The sequence below is a fragment of the Sturnus vulgaris genome, chromosome 2 (genome assembly GCF_052056855.1).
Source record: "Sturnus vulgaris isolate bStuVul1 chromosome 2, bStuVul1.hap1, whole genome shotgun sequence".
NCBI lineage: Eukaryota > Metazoa > Chordata > Aves > Passeriformes > Sturnidae > Sturnus > Sturnus vulgaris.
In genome coordinates this window covers 18,644,989-18,664,448 of record NC_142244.1, presented here as the reverse complement: position 1 = coordinate 18,664,448, position 19,460 = coordinate 18,644,989, and the positions used below count along the sequence as shown (strand labels likewise).

General features: G+C 38.3%; 1 long non-coding RNA gene across 1 annotated transcript in view; it reads left to right on the top strand.

The window, feature by feature from the left end:
* The window catches only part of LOC148224645 (uncharacterized), a 75,094-nt gene that overhangs the window by 38,543 nt on the left and 17,091 nt on the right, over positions 1-19,460 (top strand). Inside the window, exons 6-7 of the long non-coding RNA XR_015800743.1 lie at positions 3,461-3,584; positions 6,298-6,370. This is a non-coding gene — a long non-coding RNA (uncharacterized LOC148224645). The remainder of the gene's footprint in view (positions 1-3,460; positions 3,585-6,297; positions 6,371-19,460) is intronic.

The window sequence follows — 19,460 nt, the reverse complement described above, 5'->3', positions numbered from 1 at the left end:
GAAAGCTTCTCAGTCCACCTCTAACACTCACAGAGGTGAAAAGGTATAGAAATGTCATGTTCAAATTTTTGCTTTATTTTGGCTCAAGCCAGGCATTTTCCTGGAGTTCCCAAAATGCCTCAGCTGCCTCACTAGCTCCAATGGGAATTTAATTTTTCACTGGGGATAGAAAAGTTTGAACTGTACAACACAAATTGTCTCTGTAGCTCCACGAGTAGAGATGTAAATAAAATATCTGAAATTGCTGGCAGGATATCACCAAAGAAAATTCTGGCCTTATTTTAGAGTTAAAAAGAGGAAGTTTAGCATTTCATGGAAGGAGATAATGTCCTAAAAATCTGACTATTCAAAATTCAGCAGTAGGTCAAGACCCTCCATGTCTACCAAACCTCAGAAAAGAAAAGCAGCTGGGCATAGCCCAGGAGAAAGTGTTATTAATGAGTTAATGAGTTTTAGTTCTCATCAACCTATTCTGATGTGATTTGTAATAAATTAAATTTATCTCCCCAAGCTGAGTTTTGCCAGTGACAATAAATGGTGAATGATCTGTCCTTGCCCTTATCTGGACAGATGAGCCATGTTATTACATTGTATTTTATTATATATGTTATTATGACATCTCTCACCTGTCCAGCTGAGGATGGGGGTGACAGGGCAGCTTTTCTGGGTGTCCAGTCAGAGTCAAAACACCACAGTCTAGAAAACTGTAGCTGAAGCTGTGCTGTTTAAATTATTATAAGAAAAAAAGCTTTCAATCGAGGCCACTCTTTCAGTGACAGAAGATGAAACAGTTTACTGGTTGATATCTTTTCCCCAGATATTATTATGCTCAGCCATACATCATTCTGCTGCATTTTCCCAGGGAGACATTGATTTAAGCATGACTTGGGAGGTAGAAGGATGTTCAGCAGAGTGATTGCTCTGCTGGAGTCGTGGGCTGTGCTCAGGTGCTATGGGAAAACATACAACTTGTTAAACACATTATGGATTTACTCTCTTCTGGGGACATGTGAGCTCAGACAGCCTCTTCTTTTAAAGGTGTAGCCCCTGGTCTTGTACCCAACAAGGTTCTGGTGCTCAGATTTGTGTCTGTGATCACACAATACTTTTGCATTCCTTCATCCACATGAAAAAAAAAAAGGAAAGGAAGTTTACTTGTAGTACCTCTCAATCTGAGGCAGTTCAGTGGGAGAGACTGAGAGTTCCACTCCGCTGCCTCGTACGTTCAATTGGTTTTCTCTTGGAAAATGAAGTCACACAAAAGCACAGCAGGGCAGATCTTCTGTGCTTCATAAGCTCTGCTTTACCTGTAGCAGAATCCTATTTACAGCCAGCAATGGATTGAAAAGAGTATCAGGCTGAGATCAGCACCTTCAGTGCTTACACACAGCCTGGCCTCCTGCCTGATAGATAAAATACCAGTTTTCCTTGGAGGTTCAATAAGGAGGACTGAAATTGATGTCTTTACCCCTGTGGTACCTGCTGGTATGTTCAGCTGAAAATATAAAATATGGTTCCTTGTCCTAGAAAGCAATAGAGTAGATCCAGCTGCCCCAGACTTCAGTAGCAGCATTTTATTTATGCAGCTGTAAAACATATTCGTGTCTTTAAATGTGTCCATTGGAAGCGTAAATACAAATATTTGGAGAATACTGGGAGTGTGCTGAGGAGCTAGAGGTAAAATGGTTGTGAGCTATGCTACCCTAAAATTCAGAGTTGATCATGCTTTCAGCTTTGGGGAGAAGTGTTGCTCAACGGGGGAGTGGATGATAGGACAAGGTTTTGTCTTGCTGGCAGAATTTTCCCATCAACCTTGCCCCAAATCCTTTGCAAGAAATGTTCTGTTTTTCTAAAAGCCTGGAGTTAGCAAGTCAGTGTGCTGAGAGCAGGAATGTATTGTGGGCCTCAGTGAAATGAGCCTTTCGACTATGAGGATCAGCTTTTACTTAAAATAGCATCATTGTCATTCCATAGGAGGGGGAAATAACAGCTGAGTCTCAAGAAAAATAAACAGCCATCAGCATGTTCTGCCAACAGAGATGAGAAATGTCCATTACAATCACTGTAAACATCCTGTGCATGTATAGGGTTGCAATACAAGCAAAACAGTGTAAATGCTAAACCCCTGGTCCAGATGGAAAAAAATCAATCTCAGCTTTCCCCCGTGGGTGCATTGCTGTTCTGAATGTTGTCCCCAGGTGCCTCTCACCTTTCAGAGCTGGTTTATGTGGGGAAAGGCAGATGAGCCCCATTGTGGGCATTAAAAAACGCCAGGGGTGGGATCTATCTCACCCATCTGAGCCAGCTGTGGGTAGAAAGGCAGTTCTGGTTTAAGGTTTTACAAATCAGGTATTCTAAGAGCTGATAACCACTTACCTGCCCAAAACATTTGTTGGCATTCAGTTTGTTCTCAAGAGTACAGAAAAAGCAAAGTGTGAATAAAACACAGAGAAAAGTGAGTTTAAGAGGGATGCCAGCATGGAGACCTCTGAAAACATCACTGTCCTCCAAACACTGGCATTTTTTGTGCCATACACACCTCTAAATACATGAAATACATCTGCTGATGCAGTATTTTACTGGTTGTGCAATATTTCAGCAACTGGCAGATACAAACTGAAGAAAAGAATATCAATACACCCCTGAGACAAACACACTTGTGCCCACAGCGTTTTTTTATCGACCCTTGTAATTAGAATTTGGCCAAGCATAAGGGGCTGTGAGTCCAGTACCAGCACTTCAGGCTTTTACTTATTGTGAACAGGCTTTAAATAAAATCAGATTTAGTCTCCTGTTCAGTTTTAAAGGTCTTTTTCCTTTGCAGCTGATGACAGGCTGTAACTGTCTCTTCCCTGATGCATTGAAGTTGCCTCCTTGCTGTGGTTTTTCCTGTGGGACCACTAGAGAAATCAATCTTTTCCCCAAATCCTGGTCCTTATTTATGTCCTCTTGTTGGATAACTATTATATCTGTGTCTGACAATGTACATTTCTATGTTTGATTTTATTCATTTTTAATTTTAACAGTGGATTGCAGTTTTCTAACTGCTGTGTGTGAACTTGTTTAGGTTCCTTCTAACAGTGTTCCCCAATTTAGGAACAAAAAGAATGGAAAATACTTTTCAGAAAATATAATTATGTTGTCATTGAATGTACAGGACAACTATGATTCTGGTTTTTGTTTTCTTTGACAAGATAAAAAAGCCCTAACCCCAAGCTCATGCTCTAAGTGCTGAAATTTAGAGAAAAAATGTTTCTAGATTAATGTCTTATTTATGCCTTTAAATGCAACAGAATCACTTTAAAATGAGGTGTGTCAAATAGAGGGAAGAAAGAATTAAATCACTTTTTAAATCACTTCATTAAACCACTGACAGTGAATTCAGCTACAGTATACGAGTTTTTATATATATTTGTATGTTTATATGTATATTTATATGTGTATGGTCTTTTTCCTGTAGACTTCCTCTATAATGAATGGGCAGAAACAAACATTTTTAGAGTGTGGTCTTCCTGCTCATTTTCTACTTCAAGATGAGATGAATCATTTGTTATAAGCACTGATTTCTCCCCACTGAGAAAGAGGTATGTATATTCTCTATATAGCAAAATAAGGGTAAAATATTCAAATACAGATGTCTTCATTTTCACCATGTAGAGCTAAATAGAATCCTTTTCTCACATGCTGCAAAACTTAGAAAAAAAATAGTCCTGTAGCCATACTTGCAAATTTTTATAAGCCCACCAGTGTTGCAAGGCTTGCAAATCTTTTAGCACGAGCAGGAGCTCAATTTGAGTGTCAAGTCCCTTATTTTATAGTCTGAATGGGAATGACACGCTCCTGAAAGCCTGTCCCTCTCTGCAGCTGCTGAGCCCACCAGAAAACTTAATTGAGCTGCTCTGAGTCCTCTGAGAGGAATGTGCAAAGAACAACTTTAACACCAGCAGCTGTTTGTGAAGTGCTGGCTTTGCTCTGCATCAGGAGGGCACCAGTGATCTGAGAGTGGATGTCTTGGCTGGGTTCAACAATAAAACATCCTTGTGTTAATTTGGATGGACAGGTTCTGCCAAAGTTCACAGTCTCAGCTCATTTCCAGGACTTTGGGAGGGTTTCAGCCTCGTCCTCAATTGATCATTTTTACTCTATTGAAATCAATGATTCATCACCAGTTGCTCTCTTGTGATGCATTACTTTTTCTCCATCTCTGTAAAAACCTATGATTTCATCTTGTTCAAAATCACTTCAGAAAGGCTATATAATTTATCTGGTTTTATTACTCAAGAATTTTGCCTCTTTTCTTCATGGAAGAGCCATACTGGAAAAATTCTCTCGTCCCCAAGTGCTCCTTCACATCCCCCTGTGAATGTGCTCCAGTCTTCAGAGAGGTTTTATATGTTGGCCCTTTTTTAACTGAAGCATCAAGCACCAGAATACAATCAAAGAGCACGAGGGAAGCAATGAATAAAACTGTGAAGGGCTCATAGCCAAACCAACACAGGGAGGTGGGAATATCAAGATGATGGTGATCTGGATCTGAAAGTCAATGACTGCTGGAGATTGCTCATTCCTAACCTTTGACATCTATATCTGCTTTTCTTCCTGTTCTTGAGAAACCTCTGCAGCATAACAGAGCAAAGAGGCATTTTGTGTTATAAATTTAGTCCAGACTCTTTCTTTCCTCAGGTTGCCTGCACTTCATAAAGGGAAACAAAAAAATCAAACCCCAGGACCCATCAAATTCTGTTATCTTCAGGCACAGGCACAATTATTATTAAAATTAGGTTGGTTATTAAAAAGCAGCACACAGTATTTATACTTTTCGTTTTGCTTTGACAGACTTGTCCAATTTATATTGAAGATTAAGGACATGTGTATATCTGTCCCATCAGAAATACTTTCCATCAAATTTATTTATATGGCACTGACAAATACTGCAAGTCATTTCAACATTCATTAATATTGTTTTCTGGAGGTTTTTTTATTTTATTTACTCATTAAAAGAATTGTGATGCCATATTTGTAATTTTAGAGATAATAATCTTGTCTAGATACATTTACATTATGAGCTATAGAATTCCATTTCTCTGTGACAACGCCTCAGGTATAAGATATTTTTGTTCTGACAGTAATTTTTTTTTTCTCAAATTTCACTCAGAACTTCCCACAGTTATTTTAAACTAGTCAGTTCATGAGAATCTGAATAAATGCATTTTTACAACAGTACCTAGATCAACCTGTCACTATTTTTTGAGCTGTTTTAGCTTTTAAACTCAGTAATATTTTTTCTCTTGGAGTTGCTGTGTTTCTCCCAGGCAATCTTAGTTTCACTGCCTCATTCTTGCTACCTTTTGATAGCAACTGAAATATAACCAAGGAGGCAACCTGTAATTTTATTCTAATCTACAATAATTCAATACTGTAAATCCATACTTTCTTCAAAAGAATCACAATGTGCTAATAAGACTCCAAGAATATTCTGCTGAAATAGGTGTGGGAATCCTTCCTGTAAAGGGTCTCTTCTGCTAATATTTCACTTATTCTTTCAGAATGTGTCACTTCATTGGAGCTGGAAAAACATAAATCAGGTAGAAACAGTGGGACCCAAGCCACATTCCTATTGGCTGTAGGAATCAGAAATATTTTCCACAATTAATTAATTACTTACTTAATTAAACCTTTGCAGCTTTCTTTAGTAGGAAAGTAACTTTACCTTTCTTACACCACTTTAATGAACAACTCCAGAATAAAAAATTAGGCAAGATATAGTTTTGGTTTATTTAAAGGTGCTACCTGTTCTGTGAATGAGATCAGTCAGGGTCTCTCCCTGGTCTTTTCTCAGATTAAATTCAAGACAGACTTGCAGGAAACCCCAGTGAACACAGTGTCTGCATTCCCAGCAACTCTTTATCTGAAAGCACAAGGAGGGCAGACTGCAAAGAGACAAAGTCCATCATATATTTTATCAAAATTCTTTCAACTTCTAATGGCTTAAACCAGTATTATACTTGAAGTTTGGAACAGATTTTTTCCCCCATTCCAAGAGAAAGTCAGGAGCTTGTTCCTTCTGCTCTGTTTTCACTAAAAACTTTTAAAGATCTCTTATGGTGAAGAGTCACTACCTTAATCTGCATTTGGCTGATTAAGGGCACCTCAAAGCATGTGAGAGTGTTAGCCACCAATCTTACCAAATATAAATGTTTAAAATCATTGGCCTGCATTAGGAGCCTTGGGAGATTTCTAACTATCTTACACTGTGGTCTCACACTTTTGTAAATATTTCTCTTGTTTTCATTTCAGACAGGATTGCTTCTGTACCAAGTTGGAGGCTGTATTCCCACTCACTATTTTCTTGGGTAATTTTTTCCTAACAGTAAGTTTTGCTTGTTTCTGATGTATTCTTATTTATTTTAAGCTTGTGGAGTGATCTGCACTGACTTTGCTGTCAAGAGATTTCATTTGTCTGTGAATTCTTCACTCTCCTTTCATAAACTTGATTTATGGTTTGCCTTTGAACCTGTTCATTTTGCCTTGTACAAAATGTGAATTTGAGACAGAGCTGTACTAATTTGTCATCTTTTGCTACATAAAGTTTTTTCCTCCGTGCTTTTTCCTTTTCATGCATTCTGAAATGTACAGCTTAGACTAAGACTGACTGGCTGTTGATTTCCTTTTAATATTTTTAATATTTAAAATTTTCTTGTCTCTTTGCAGAGCTAAAAATTTGGCCACCCTGAGGCCTTTTCCCACCATGCACTTTGGAGTTGGACTTGATGAACCTTTTGTGTCCCTTCCAGCTCTGAATACTCTGTGATAATTGGGAAAATCAATTGCTAAAAAATAATTTAAAAATTAAAGCCACCTGTTTGGCACAGCCCTGCTTATTATATGGGAATATAAATGTAGTCAAAAGGAGGTGATTGGTAATTAATTCCATTAAAAAGAAATCTGGGTCTTGAGGCTGTGATATTAAATGCTCTTTATATCCTTGTGATGGGTTGCAGAGGCAGTTCTTTTTCTAAACTGAATTTCTTTCAAAGGTGTGTTCCATTGGGTTAGCCTCTGTCTTGAGCAAATTTTTGGCATGATTTGATTTTTAATTACTTATTTGGATGGGTTTTTCTGTGAGGCTTCTTGCTTGGCTAATAGTCAGATATGAAGTTAAGTCATAGCAACACATGAGATTTGAACTGTAAGACAGAGCAGCCCAGAGGTTCATATTACCTTTAATACGTTTAATTTAGCAAGATTTTACAGAAATGCTTTTGGAGCAATGTAGGTTTTATCATTAAAGAAATAATAACTTTTTTTTTTTTTTAAAGGGTCATTGATATGCCCTTCCCTTGTCCCACACGACATTTGCTCAGGTGTTGCCTTCAGAAGCTGTTTTACAGTTTGGCTTGTGGACCTAAATAATCATTAGATATACCCTGGAGAATGGAGGATTGCCAAGAAATAGATGAGCAATGAAAAGTAAAAGCAGGGAAAGAAGGATATGAAAGGAAGTCCAAAGTGAGAAATTTTCCAGTGCAGAATGCAAGAGGGAGAAAGATTAAAAGAATAAAAATTAGTCATTATATCTTTGAAAGCTTTTCTGGGATAAAAAAATTACATGTAACAGAAAGATATTGAAATTGGAAGAGCTTTTTTTATTAGGATACTCTCCTAGTTTTATGTGGGACAGTGCTAATTTTCTTGATAGTATCTGGTACATGGGCAATTCCATAACCCTGGAAACAAATCTTTCCAAATGGTCTCTGAACAGGCAAGAAATATTGCTTAATTCATCTTAAAATTAGATATAATTATCAATATTGTAAAACTTTGTACTCTGCTGCAAAACATTTTATAGAAATAGAAGTCCTTGAGAAAGGTTTGCACTGTAAGCAGATAAGCAATTAAGGAAAAAGAGTTTGTTACCATAATAGCTTCTTATTGACCCTTTTATTGAACATAAGAATCTCAGAAGTACCTTATATTTTAAGGGTATTTTACAGAGTTATAAAGCAGACAGAGGAAGTGATACAAAAACCTGTTTTTCGTATTTAGTTGAAAAAATGACACATTCAGCTTCTGAAAAGCAGTTTTCTTTTTTGCTGTCTTAAATTTCTTCTTTGTGCCTTTTGAAAGCCAGCAAATATAGAGAAAACAAAATTTAAAAGGTATTTATTTGCAATAAATACCTCCCTATCTCTGTTCAGATTCTCCCTTCTGTGTATGAAGACAACAAGCAGATGGTTCTGCTACCGGCCAAAAAGTTATTGTGAAAGTTGTCAGGGCTTCTTGGTGAATTCTTGTGTCCTAATAGGGCTGAAAGAGAGATTTTTAATAGTTACAGCCTCGGCTGGAAGAGGCAGCAGAGCTAAATCCAGACTCAAAGCAGTGATAGGAAGTTCCTCACAGCAGCTTGTCCTTAAATCCATGGGGAGACTGTTCTTGAACAGCCAGGACAGCGCTGTGCATGTCCTTTAATATGCACACCATCACATTGATGCTCTGAGAAGCATGAAGCTCTCTGCTCCTGCATTCAGTAACCAGGCACTGTTGTCCCACCACTGCTGAAGGACATGTAGAAAAACCCCAAAAAAGTGTCTTTTCACCGACTAATTCTTATTAAAGAGTCCAGAACTTCCAGGCAGCCTTCTCTGAAGCCTGGCAAGCCTGTGCTTTTGGTGCTGCATACCCCGAGTTAGGAGAGCATTCTGACTGTTTAATTTTGGGTTTTGCCCTGGTCTAGCACAGCAGTGGTTGCCCTTTCCTTAGCTGGAATAACTGTGTTGGGTTTTTCATCTGCACTAGGGGAGCCTGTGGGGAGCAAAACCACGTTTGTGTGTTTGGACAGAAATTTCTGCAAGGTACAGGGACAAAGCTGATGGGATCTGACAGTGCCCAGTGGGGACATGATAATTCATGGACAGCAGTAGATTTGTTGTTTGGTCACAGCATAATCAAAGGGTGTCCAAAACCATCCATCCATCCCTGTGACAGTCCCCTGGAGTTGCTTCCCTTCACCTTTGTGAATCACATGCAAAGGATCGGGCTGGGACAAGCAGATCTTTGCTGGCCACAAACTGATGCCTTCAAGGTTTACATTGCAGCAGCTTCTGTAGAAAATCTGTTAAGCTCATTCTCAGATTCTCTTTATTGGTATGTAGTTAATTGCTATCTGGATTAGCTTTTTTTTTTTTTCCAGTTAAATCAATCATTAACACTCAGTGTTGGGTTTGAAGGGCATTAGGATATTGCAGCCTGCACATTTTAAACATCTGAACAACACTGATTGTGAGTGGTTCAGGTGTAGATGGGGATTTCTTTTTCCCTGGTTTAGCTTTATCCTTTTTTTAATTAGGGTCATGTATCTTATGTATGTTTTGTAGATAGGATAGGAAGGCTGCCTGTGTGTGCCAGTCCTGCTGCAGCAGGACCACAGTAAAGGAGGTTTTAATGGTGACAGCAGCAAGGAAAAGAGATTCTGACCCTTCTTAAAGTTTTACTGTCATTACTGATGGTGAATAAGAAGAGGGAATAGGTGGAGTAAGATCAAATTTGCAGAGGGGAAAGTTTACAACAAAAGTAGTAAAAGAAAAATGCAAGAAAGGCTTTTTTACTGAAATCCTCCATCTTGTGAAGGGTGATACTTGCCTGTTTATACATAAAACTTAATTTTGCTGAGGAGTCAAGTGTCTCTGGACTGGTTTACCCCTCTTGAGCCATGTTAGGATGGTGGAGGCACACGTGTATATGCATGCTATACAAATATTAGGTTACTATATGAAAGAATCTGAATTCTGCCAACAGTGTGGCAACATAGATTACAAACTTTGTGGTGAATCTTTATTTTTTCTCTATTGAACAAATTCCCTTTACCTGCACTCTTATTTCTTGATGGCAGTGCTCAAAGATGTTCTGAGCTTCTGCTTCCTATAATTGACTAAGAGGTGACAAATAGAATATCTCCAAGGAAGACCCAATTTAAAGGCCACATGAGTGCAAGGTCTTCAGCCCAGTACAATATTATAATAAATTTTACTTCTTGTCTCTACTGAGAATACCCAGCAGCCTTTTCAAGTTTTTTTTTAACCCTTCCAAAGTGCAAAATTGGTAAGGCACATGCCAGGCTTAGGGTTGTTCTGGCTTGGGTTTAGCAGTTCCATGGATTCTGCTGCTATCTCGCTCCAGTCCTGGCTGACAAATCTTTATTCATAACACCAATTCTCTCTCCTTGACTATTATTTCAGGAGATGATTTAAGAAAGCTCTTAATAGCTTTAAGGAGGACAATAAATGATCCCAGTGGAACTGGTATGCAAATATTTTTTTTAGTGCATTGCTGAATCAGGTTTGCAAGTCTTATTTCTAACCTCAGTGGTAGCACCACAATTTTCCTGCTGTTAACCACTTTCCCTCACCAAAGAGGGTTCATTTGGGAACAACTAATGCTTTCCCAATAACCTACAAGGCACTCCAGATGAACATTTCTGTCCTTAGTAAATATGCTATTCAGTTGCTAAGAAGAGTAATGAATCCTTAAGTGTACATAAGAATGATTTATTGCATAATGTGAATTTACAGCCCATTAAGGGAAATAATTACATTCCACTAATTACAAAACTTAATAGTCACTCCAGCCTAGGAAACAGCAGTGTGAGCAAGCAGATTTGCAGCCATGCATTCAAAAGAATGAACTACATGAGAAGCAGTTAGCTGAAAATCAGTTTACCATTTAATCCCAGCTCAATTCAGAGATCTAATTCATAACAAAGTTGTTTGGAATTTTTTTTTTCCCCATGATCAACTTTTCTAAAAATTTGGAGGAAATGGGATCATTAAAGAGAATGAGTAGAAGCATATTAAGAAAGTTGATCAGTCTTCAGATTCACCATATTTTTGACAGAAAGGGAAAGGAAGAAAAAAATACTTTTACCCATGGTGTGTGTGGGTTTTGTGATGAGTTTGTAATAATTGGCTTCCCTCTATAGAGTGCACACACACTCCTGTGTCAGGCACTGCTGTTCACACTGGGCAGGCTTGGGCAGGGCTTGGTTCTCTCCTTTGAGCTGTGGAAATGATGGATACCTGCCAGAATGGATTTTGTAAATGTGCAGAACAAAGGGCAACAAGTCTGCTTGGAGATTTCCAGCTGAAATGTAGCCAGTATTTATTTTCCTCTTGGAAACCTGGTTCACCTGTCAGCATCTTGACAAGGCTGCACAGGGTGGTGTGAGCTGCAGGCTCCACAACCGAGAGATGGAATTTAGGAGACAGATTTTTCAAGCAGGATTTGTTAAAATAAACAGGAAAATTGCCAAGGACAATTTTAGTTTGATAGAATGGCATCTTATAGGGAGTGGAGCCTGTTAATTGATATAAAGGTTTTAATGCTTAGTAAAGTGAATGTGATGAAAAAAAGGAAAGCCACCCATTATGAGGAGTGGTCAGTTTAACCTTCAGAGTGACTCTTGTGAGTTTTAAGAATAATTTCTTGGCAGATTATTTGTTTTGTCCTGGACTTGGGAAAGTAAAACCATCTTTCACTGACCAAAAAATTAACAAGATTCAGATAGGGACAGCAGGTTGTCAGCAAATTGTCAATCAGTGTGCAAATAGTGGAGAGTGTGTGGCACAACTGCTGTCTTTGTAAGCATGCATGTTGCAGAAGATGCTAAATGATAATACTGTCCAAAGCTGATGAATTTTCTTGGAGAATGAGAAAACTTCAAGAGCACAATCAGTTGCCCAAGGGCTTATTTAAACACAAGTGCAACTTCTGCTTCCATAACTTAACAAATTCTCATCAGTGTGAAACTGGCAAAGCAATGTTTGGGCTACTAATGGATACCAGATACATTCACAGGTTTGAAAAATATGCTTTTGATCTTATCAAGACATGGGAGAAATGTAGTCCTTTTGTAAGTATAGAACACACAAAATATTTTTATGTATTTGTAGCCAAAGGCATTGTTTCAAAACATAAATCCCTTGACAAATTTCATTGGGTTTGCAAACAGTTGATCAGGGATTAAGATTTTTTTTTGTCTTAAAAATACTGTAAATTTAAGGTTTTACTAAAGGGTTTTTTTTTCCCTTCCTCATTTCAAAACAATATTATTTCAGAATGAAAATATATGTCATTAAATGCCATTTGGCCTCAGCTCTAGCCAAGCTAGTTGATGTAAATTACTTTCATTTCTCTCTCTCATCTGGTGCTTTCCTAACTTACTTGACATTAAATTATCAATGAAGTAGGAATGCCAAAAATTGCCTAATTTGCCTACCTTTAATTTTTTGCTAATTAGTCCAATTCCATCAGGTCCTAGGATTTATGGCTTGTATATGGAAAATGGATTCATTTTCTTTTCTACCTGCTAATCTGCATGCAGATGGAAATAGCTGCAGTTTTCTTTCTGTGCATTTTTGGTGTTGGAAAATTATTTAAAGGAGCTTTTAAAAAATGGGAAAAGCAAAAATGATGCGTAGAAGCCAGGAGGGAATTCAGTTATATGATGATATTTGCATGTCTGTTTAGGAAGTTCAAGCCTAAGGTTATCTTTTTCAGTCATAAATTTCCCAGGATTACAAACACAAGGCTGAAGTTGTTCATTTTTACTTCTGTTTACAAACTGGTTGCAGCAAATTGCAATAGACTTGAATAAATATGTTCATTGCTGTTGATTTAAATAAATATTTGCAAAACAAGGAGGTCAGATCCTGAGTTTTGTTAAACAGCTAGAGTACAAATGGTTCAGCAGTTCAGGACTACTCAACACTTTAAAACACACTTCCTGTAATGACAAGCAGCCTAAATGTTGTTTCTGTGTCCTAAATGTGTGGCTATCACTTACATCAAGGTGTTTTTGGCATGAAAGGTTAAATAGGAAGATTGTTACAACATTAGGTAACCTTGCCACCGATTTTCTTTTCGAACTGAAAAATAGATTTTACTCCAACTGCAGCAAAAGCTGCTCACCTCATTGATGGATGCACCCAGTCAACAGCTGGGGAATGATACAGTGAAGGACCATTCAAATGATTTAGCTGATATATGAGCACTGCCCTGAAATTTATGGCTGACAGAGAAAGGACTGACCAGGCTCTGAGACAGCCAGGATTTAAGTTCATGGTTTGTCTGTTGTTATCACAGCAGGATGCTGCTGATGTCAGCCTGCCACTCATGTTCTGTAGCCTTGGTACTCGTGTATTTTGGAATATTTGGGCTTGGTCACATCCTGTGCCATTGGAACTGCAGAGATCACATGCCTTAAATATAGTCTTTATTTATTATGTAGGCTCAGTTTCTCCTCAGCAAGGGCTTCTCTTCAGATTCTTTAATTTAATATCCACTTATATTATTAGCAAATATGAAAAAAGTTTCTTATATAACATGTATCCAAGGTAAATATCCAAGATTAAAATGGAATATTGCTGTGGTAAAGAAGGATGTATAATTTACCAATGAAAGAATTGTAGAGGGGCTTGAAGTTAAGCTGCCCATAAATCTCTTTGCCCCAAGACCCATTCTGTGGACTCCTTATTTATTAAACAATCAGTATATATTCCAAGCTATGCTATTTGCACAACTCAGCAGATTTTCCTTTACCCTTTGCTAAGGTCACAAACTCAGCGAAACTGAACCTTCAGCAGACCCTGAGCAAGATCGTTGTTGGTGTTCATTCAACCTTAATTTAAGGCTGGATGTGATGATTACGAGCTGGTTTCATATCTGCTGCCAGGTGTGTGTGTGTGTGCAGGGATCCAACCCCTCCCTGTGCCACCATGATTTGAGCAGATTATACAGTAAAACACTTCCTGCAGGCACTGTGTGCACAAACGAGGAGTGCAAAGCTTTTTTAAAACTTGCTAATGCACCCAGCAGCTAACTATGAATAATGATTTGCCAGGCTGAACGTTGATATGCTCCTCACCTCCTGATGAAATGTTGGACGGGGCTTTGCCAGCCAGGCAGTTGTCAATCAAATGGGGATGTGTCAGTCCCCTTGGCTCCTCACAACAGGCTGGTCCTCTGCTGCTGCTGAATTACCATCTCTGCTGCCTTTTTCTTACAGTTCTGTGTTCTCACAGAAGTATTTTCCCTCTTGAATTTTGTTTAGCTGCCCTTTCTCGCAGGTACTTTGCTCTTGCATCCTGAAGTGTTTGTATCCAAGCTATTGATTATTACCAGGGAGACCTCAACAGCATTCCAGCAGAAGCTGACAAGCAGATGATGGATTGTTCTCATTAAACACTGACACTCATATTTTAAACAGTGTCCCGAACTTTCAAGGATTCAAAGTAGGATTCAAAGTTAGAAGAGAGGAAGACTGGAAAGATTAAAGCTTTCCATGGCCCAGAACTAAGTCATGAATTCTCCACCAATGTCTATGAGGGCTTTGGGGCTCCTTGCCTTTGACTGCTCTAGAAAGGGAAAGTCTGAGATCCTTTTATTGTTGTGTAAAGTCTGGTTTTTATATGTAACAACAGAGAAGCAACTTCCAGTCAGGTTTAAAATTGCAAGTTTCCTCCTGTTGTGTATTAAATTCTCTTATTAGCTAGGTTTTTAATCCCATATTGGAGTCCTAGCATAAATATATTCTAAATGATTAACAGTAATTTCTTTAACAAGGGCCAGGATACTTAAATCATTGATTTTATAGAAGAGGAAAAAGTGGATCTAACCCTGAATGTAGTTTTACATGTAGCACTCTGACTATGCATGACAGTGCCAGGAACTGGATCATGCTTTTATCAATTATCCTAGTTACTACTGAAAAAAATGTCAGCATTACATCTGGCATCAGATTTTTCATTTTCTTTTCTAAGAACTGATAACCTAAGGGCTTTGAAAAGGCTTCATAATTTTAAATTTTTATTCTGCCATGGTAATCTGATACCACTTCTTGCACTTTGTTGCTGCACTATTCCTGAGGCATTCTGCTAAACTACTGTAGCTGGCTTTTGGACAGAGTAAGTTTTAATGAATGTTTATTTTAGACACAATGCCAAAAGAGGAAAAGAAAAAAAGGCAATTTTGTCTCGGTCTTTGATAGGAAATCCACTAACTGGGGCCTTTGTCCTTCCTGGTTTAGTGCTGAATTTAGATCTGTGTCAGTCATTATGGAGCAGTCCTGTTTCATAAAGCAGCCTCTCGGTGCTGGCCAAAGGGGCAAAGGAGGCTCTGATGTGGAACAGGACAGTCTGTGAGCTCTGTGTGGCAGCAGCTCGGCCTTTGCAGGGACACATGCCAGGGTCCTGAAGAGAAAAGCTCCCTGCAAATCTGCCAAGGTGTGTGCTGCTCCAGTGGCCACCTGCACGCAGCTCAGATCAGCCTTGGGTGCCTGCAGAGCACCGAGCCCTCAGTGCCTTCAATTGCTCATGGATTTTTCAGGTTCAGCCACTGGCTGGAGTTTAAAAACACATCCTGGTAACTCTGACTCGTGTAGGCATTGACAGCTCCGGGTTTAGAGCCCAGGAAAATCTCAGCCTTTATCCTCCTGAAAGATTTTTTCATCTGTGCACCATTACCTGCCAGGTAAGACTGTGACATCGCTCTTTGTTCCCCTGAGATCTGCTTTCCTCTTCAAAGAACACGAGGGGAAGGGGTTCTGGGGATGTGCTTTGAATGCCACACTTCATCAAGGCATCATGCTTTGATAATCTTTGTCCCAGCACCTTTTTCAAGTGAGGGGTGATCAGGCTCCTGCCAGAGCCCCTGTTCATCACCAGGCATCCCTCAGCAGGCAGCCCAGCCGTGACACAGAACAAATAACAGCTTGCCACCTCTTCAGAGGCAGAGTCACCTTGGAGGATCTGTGCTACCTTTATTTTTCTCCCTCAAAAAGGCTGTTTAGTGCATCTAAGCCTGTTATGTATTTCCTTTTTTTTTTCCCCCTGAGTGACTAGCAATAAGCAATTTGGTTTTGCTTACACTGCTGTCAAAAATGGAAATGGTTTGGATGCAAATTTTAACCTTAAATTGACTCGAAACAAGAAGAAACTGTACAGAAGAGGATCAGCACACACACAGAAACAAACATAGTCTCTTTTTTTTATAGATGACTGCCCTAGTATTATATGTGATCAAGTATGTCATTTATTCAGACTTATAGATCAGTAATATATAATTTATTCAGACTACCCATATATTAGTAAATGCTAACTTCCATTTATTTACTAAATTATTCCTTTCCACTTGTGATTTGCATCAAATTTTATCTGAGACTTTGACTTTAATCAGGAAGGCCTAAAGATAGAAATCTAAAATTGCAATTAAAGCTTGCAGTTTAACAAGGGTCTGACATTTTTTGTAGGCATGATATTACTGGGAAAAAAAAATTTAAGAAAAAGGAAAAAAGCCAGCAGCTTATTTTAAAACTGTTATTTTTAATTAATGAGCTATCTTTCCAGGGTCCAAATTATCCTGGATTATGGGACTGCTAGTTCTCACTCCTCATTTAGAGCCATACCTTTTGAGGAAAACAGTTCTGCCTAATTCTCAATACCTCAGAAATTTCTCTACTTTAAATTACTCTCTGAACTGATTTACTTTAATGAACTGACATGGGGAAAATAAAACTCCACCTTCAAAGCAAGTCTGTCTGCCAAGATGATATGGCTGGGAAAACCTGGTTTTAACTCTTCAAACAGTTTAACCTACTCACATTAGAAACCTCTGCTTTACTGGTTCAAAAATCTGGTCAGCAAATACTACCTCAATTATTTTATTTAAATTCTAGAAGATGTAATGAGTAACAGATAGAGAAGCAAAGGACTTATTAGTTTTTAAATTATGCTGGTACATTTCTCTGATGTCAAAGAAATTATTTTGTTTAAATTAAAGTCAATTGAAATATTAAACAAACATTATTATATAAATGTTATAAGTTTCCTTAACAAAGCTTTCCTCAGAAATGGATCCCACGTTGCAGCTTCCACATCAATATTAAACCTTTGCATGTGCAGTGTCTCCCAAAATCTTCACCATTTTCAGCCCAGAGGCTTCCACTTCGGGAGAATTTTGATTCTGAAGAATGATTGAACTTCTCCATAAGAAATCAGTTTATTTAAAACAAAATGAAACAAACAAACAGAAAAACAAACAAAACACCCCAAACAACAGACTACTACTCTGTTTCTCTGTTTAAATGTAGTGCACGTGGAGATCAAGGTACATAAACACCATGTGAGAGGTGCTGATGCTTTTATAAAAAATTTCGGTGAACATTAACACAGCCATAAATATGATAATAATAATGATTATTATTATTATAGTAATAATAATAATAGTTTCTGGGAATGGTTTGTGCTGTAGTCACTCTGCAGAGACCACTGCAATAAAACAAGGAGTTGTAGGAATTACTGAGCTCTTCATTATTATCATTCCAATGGCTCCCCAATGTGCACTTGGAAAAAACCCTCAAACACTGTGAGAAGTTAATGTGAGCACACTGCTACCTTTCCCCAAAGGTTAATAATTCATCTCTGCCCATATGACGTACCAGAACGCCCTAATCTATGCTAAACTAAGGAATTTCACTTTAAATCTACTTTTCTTTCCAGAAAAGCCTCTTGGTAAAAGCACACAGGCTAAACTGCAGGCTACATTATTTTCCCAGCTCAGTCACTTTGGTGAGACAGGGCAGAAGGAAAAATCCTGGAGGAATTCCTCCAAGGGGAAAAATATTCCAAGTGAAAATGACAGAGAAGGAAAATTTACAAAAAAACAACTTTCTTTGCCAGCACTGACCACACAACTTTGGCTCTTTGCAGGTTTAGGACCTTTCTGAGTTTTTCTGCAAGCTTAATTTAGCAGCTTCTTTTGTAGCTAAGGTGAAGTCAAGAGAGGTCACATTTAAGCTGAGAAAGCTCACTTGCAAAAATTCTGCAGCTTTTATGCAGTGACATCTTTTTTGGCATTTTAGTCTCATCATCCCCAAGGCCTGCAGGACACAGGACCATGAGTAAGCTCAAAATAAATGGAATAATTCAGTATCCTCAGCCTTAAACATTCAAAGATCATGACTTGTCTCCCCCCCCTATGCTCTCTGCATAGCACAAATTAAGTTGGTTTTTTTAAACCTGGTGATTTTTTTTCCCCAGATAAATATGTGAATTCCTCTATTTCCTTTCACAGAAACGCGTTTCAAAAATGTTCTCAGCTCATTGATCTGGAAACATTTTTTATTTTTTTTATTAAAATATGCCAGTAGAGATCCCCACAAGCATATGAGCATTTCAGGAGGCAGAATAATTTTAACTCTGAGACACTGTCACATCATTCCTGGAATGACTTCTACGTATCCTCCACAATATCCTGAAATCCAAAGGATTTGCCTGGCTTTTATTTTCCCTTTGAAGCTGTAAATATCAGGTTAAATGATTCTTATGCTGAATTCTGTGTGCCTTTCCCCATTCATGGGAATAGGGAAAAGCATCCATGCCTGGAGATGAGCAGGATTTTGGGGCACAGTCCCTTGGCTATTTGCTGTTCAGCCTTGGGATAGACTTTGCAAGAAAAAAAAAAACTGCTTTTACCAAGAAGTTTAAAAGCAGGAGGGAGATTTAACCAGCTAAGCTCAGAAGAACATGATAACAACAGAGCAGCTGGTGGTTATTAAAGGATTTATGACAAGGTTATGTAGCATATTAAAGGTGTTCAGCACAAATTTCTGTTTCTTCCTCATGTCTTAGGTTTCTCCTAGCTCCAGCAGCAAGCAGGCAATAGGTAGAGTATTATATCCTTGCAAAGAAATCCCACAAACCAGAAAAAATATTCAGGATGAACTAGGAAAAGAACAATCCAATTCTCTGTAAAAAAACATTCCTTCTCCTGTAATGAATATTGCACACAATTTTATCAGGCTCTTACTTGGTATACTTTGTTGCTAATAATTTCAGTTCTATCAGAAATTGAGGGTTTTCTCCTTTTTTTAAAGATCTGTGAGACTTAAAATGACCCAAAAATGTAAAGCTGGCACACTCAGGGTATGGGGAATGACATATCTGCAATCTTCCTTTTGGTGTTGCTGAAGCCTGAAGTGCAGTCCCTTTTCTAATTAGGTGGTGTCACTTCATGTCACTCCTCACAGCTGCACTCATTTTGCAGTATAATCAGAAATACACAAAAAATTGGGGAATCAGGGTCAATGAAATCTGTTTGGGTTCTGTTCTAAATGCAAAACTAAAGGAAATTTTCAATCTGCTGGGCAGAACTCAGCAGAGCTGAAACTGAGCAATCCATAACCTCACTTCATTTCTAAAGAGTTTTGATGGCTTGGAGGCTTCTGCTCCTTCCTCTCTGCAAGTCTCTTCTGAAGAACCAAACTATCCCTTTCTCCTCTCAGGAACTTTTCTATTGCTAACAATTCCTATGCAAATGTTCTTGTATTCCAAAGCTCATTTCTTTTCCCATCCTTAATTTTTGACTGAAGACGTAGAGTTGTGATTCTTTAACTTTGGGATTTTGTGGCA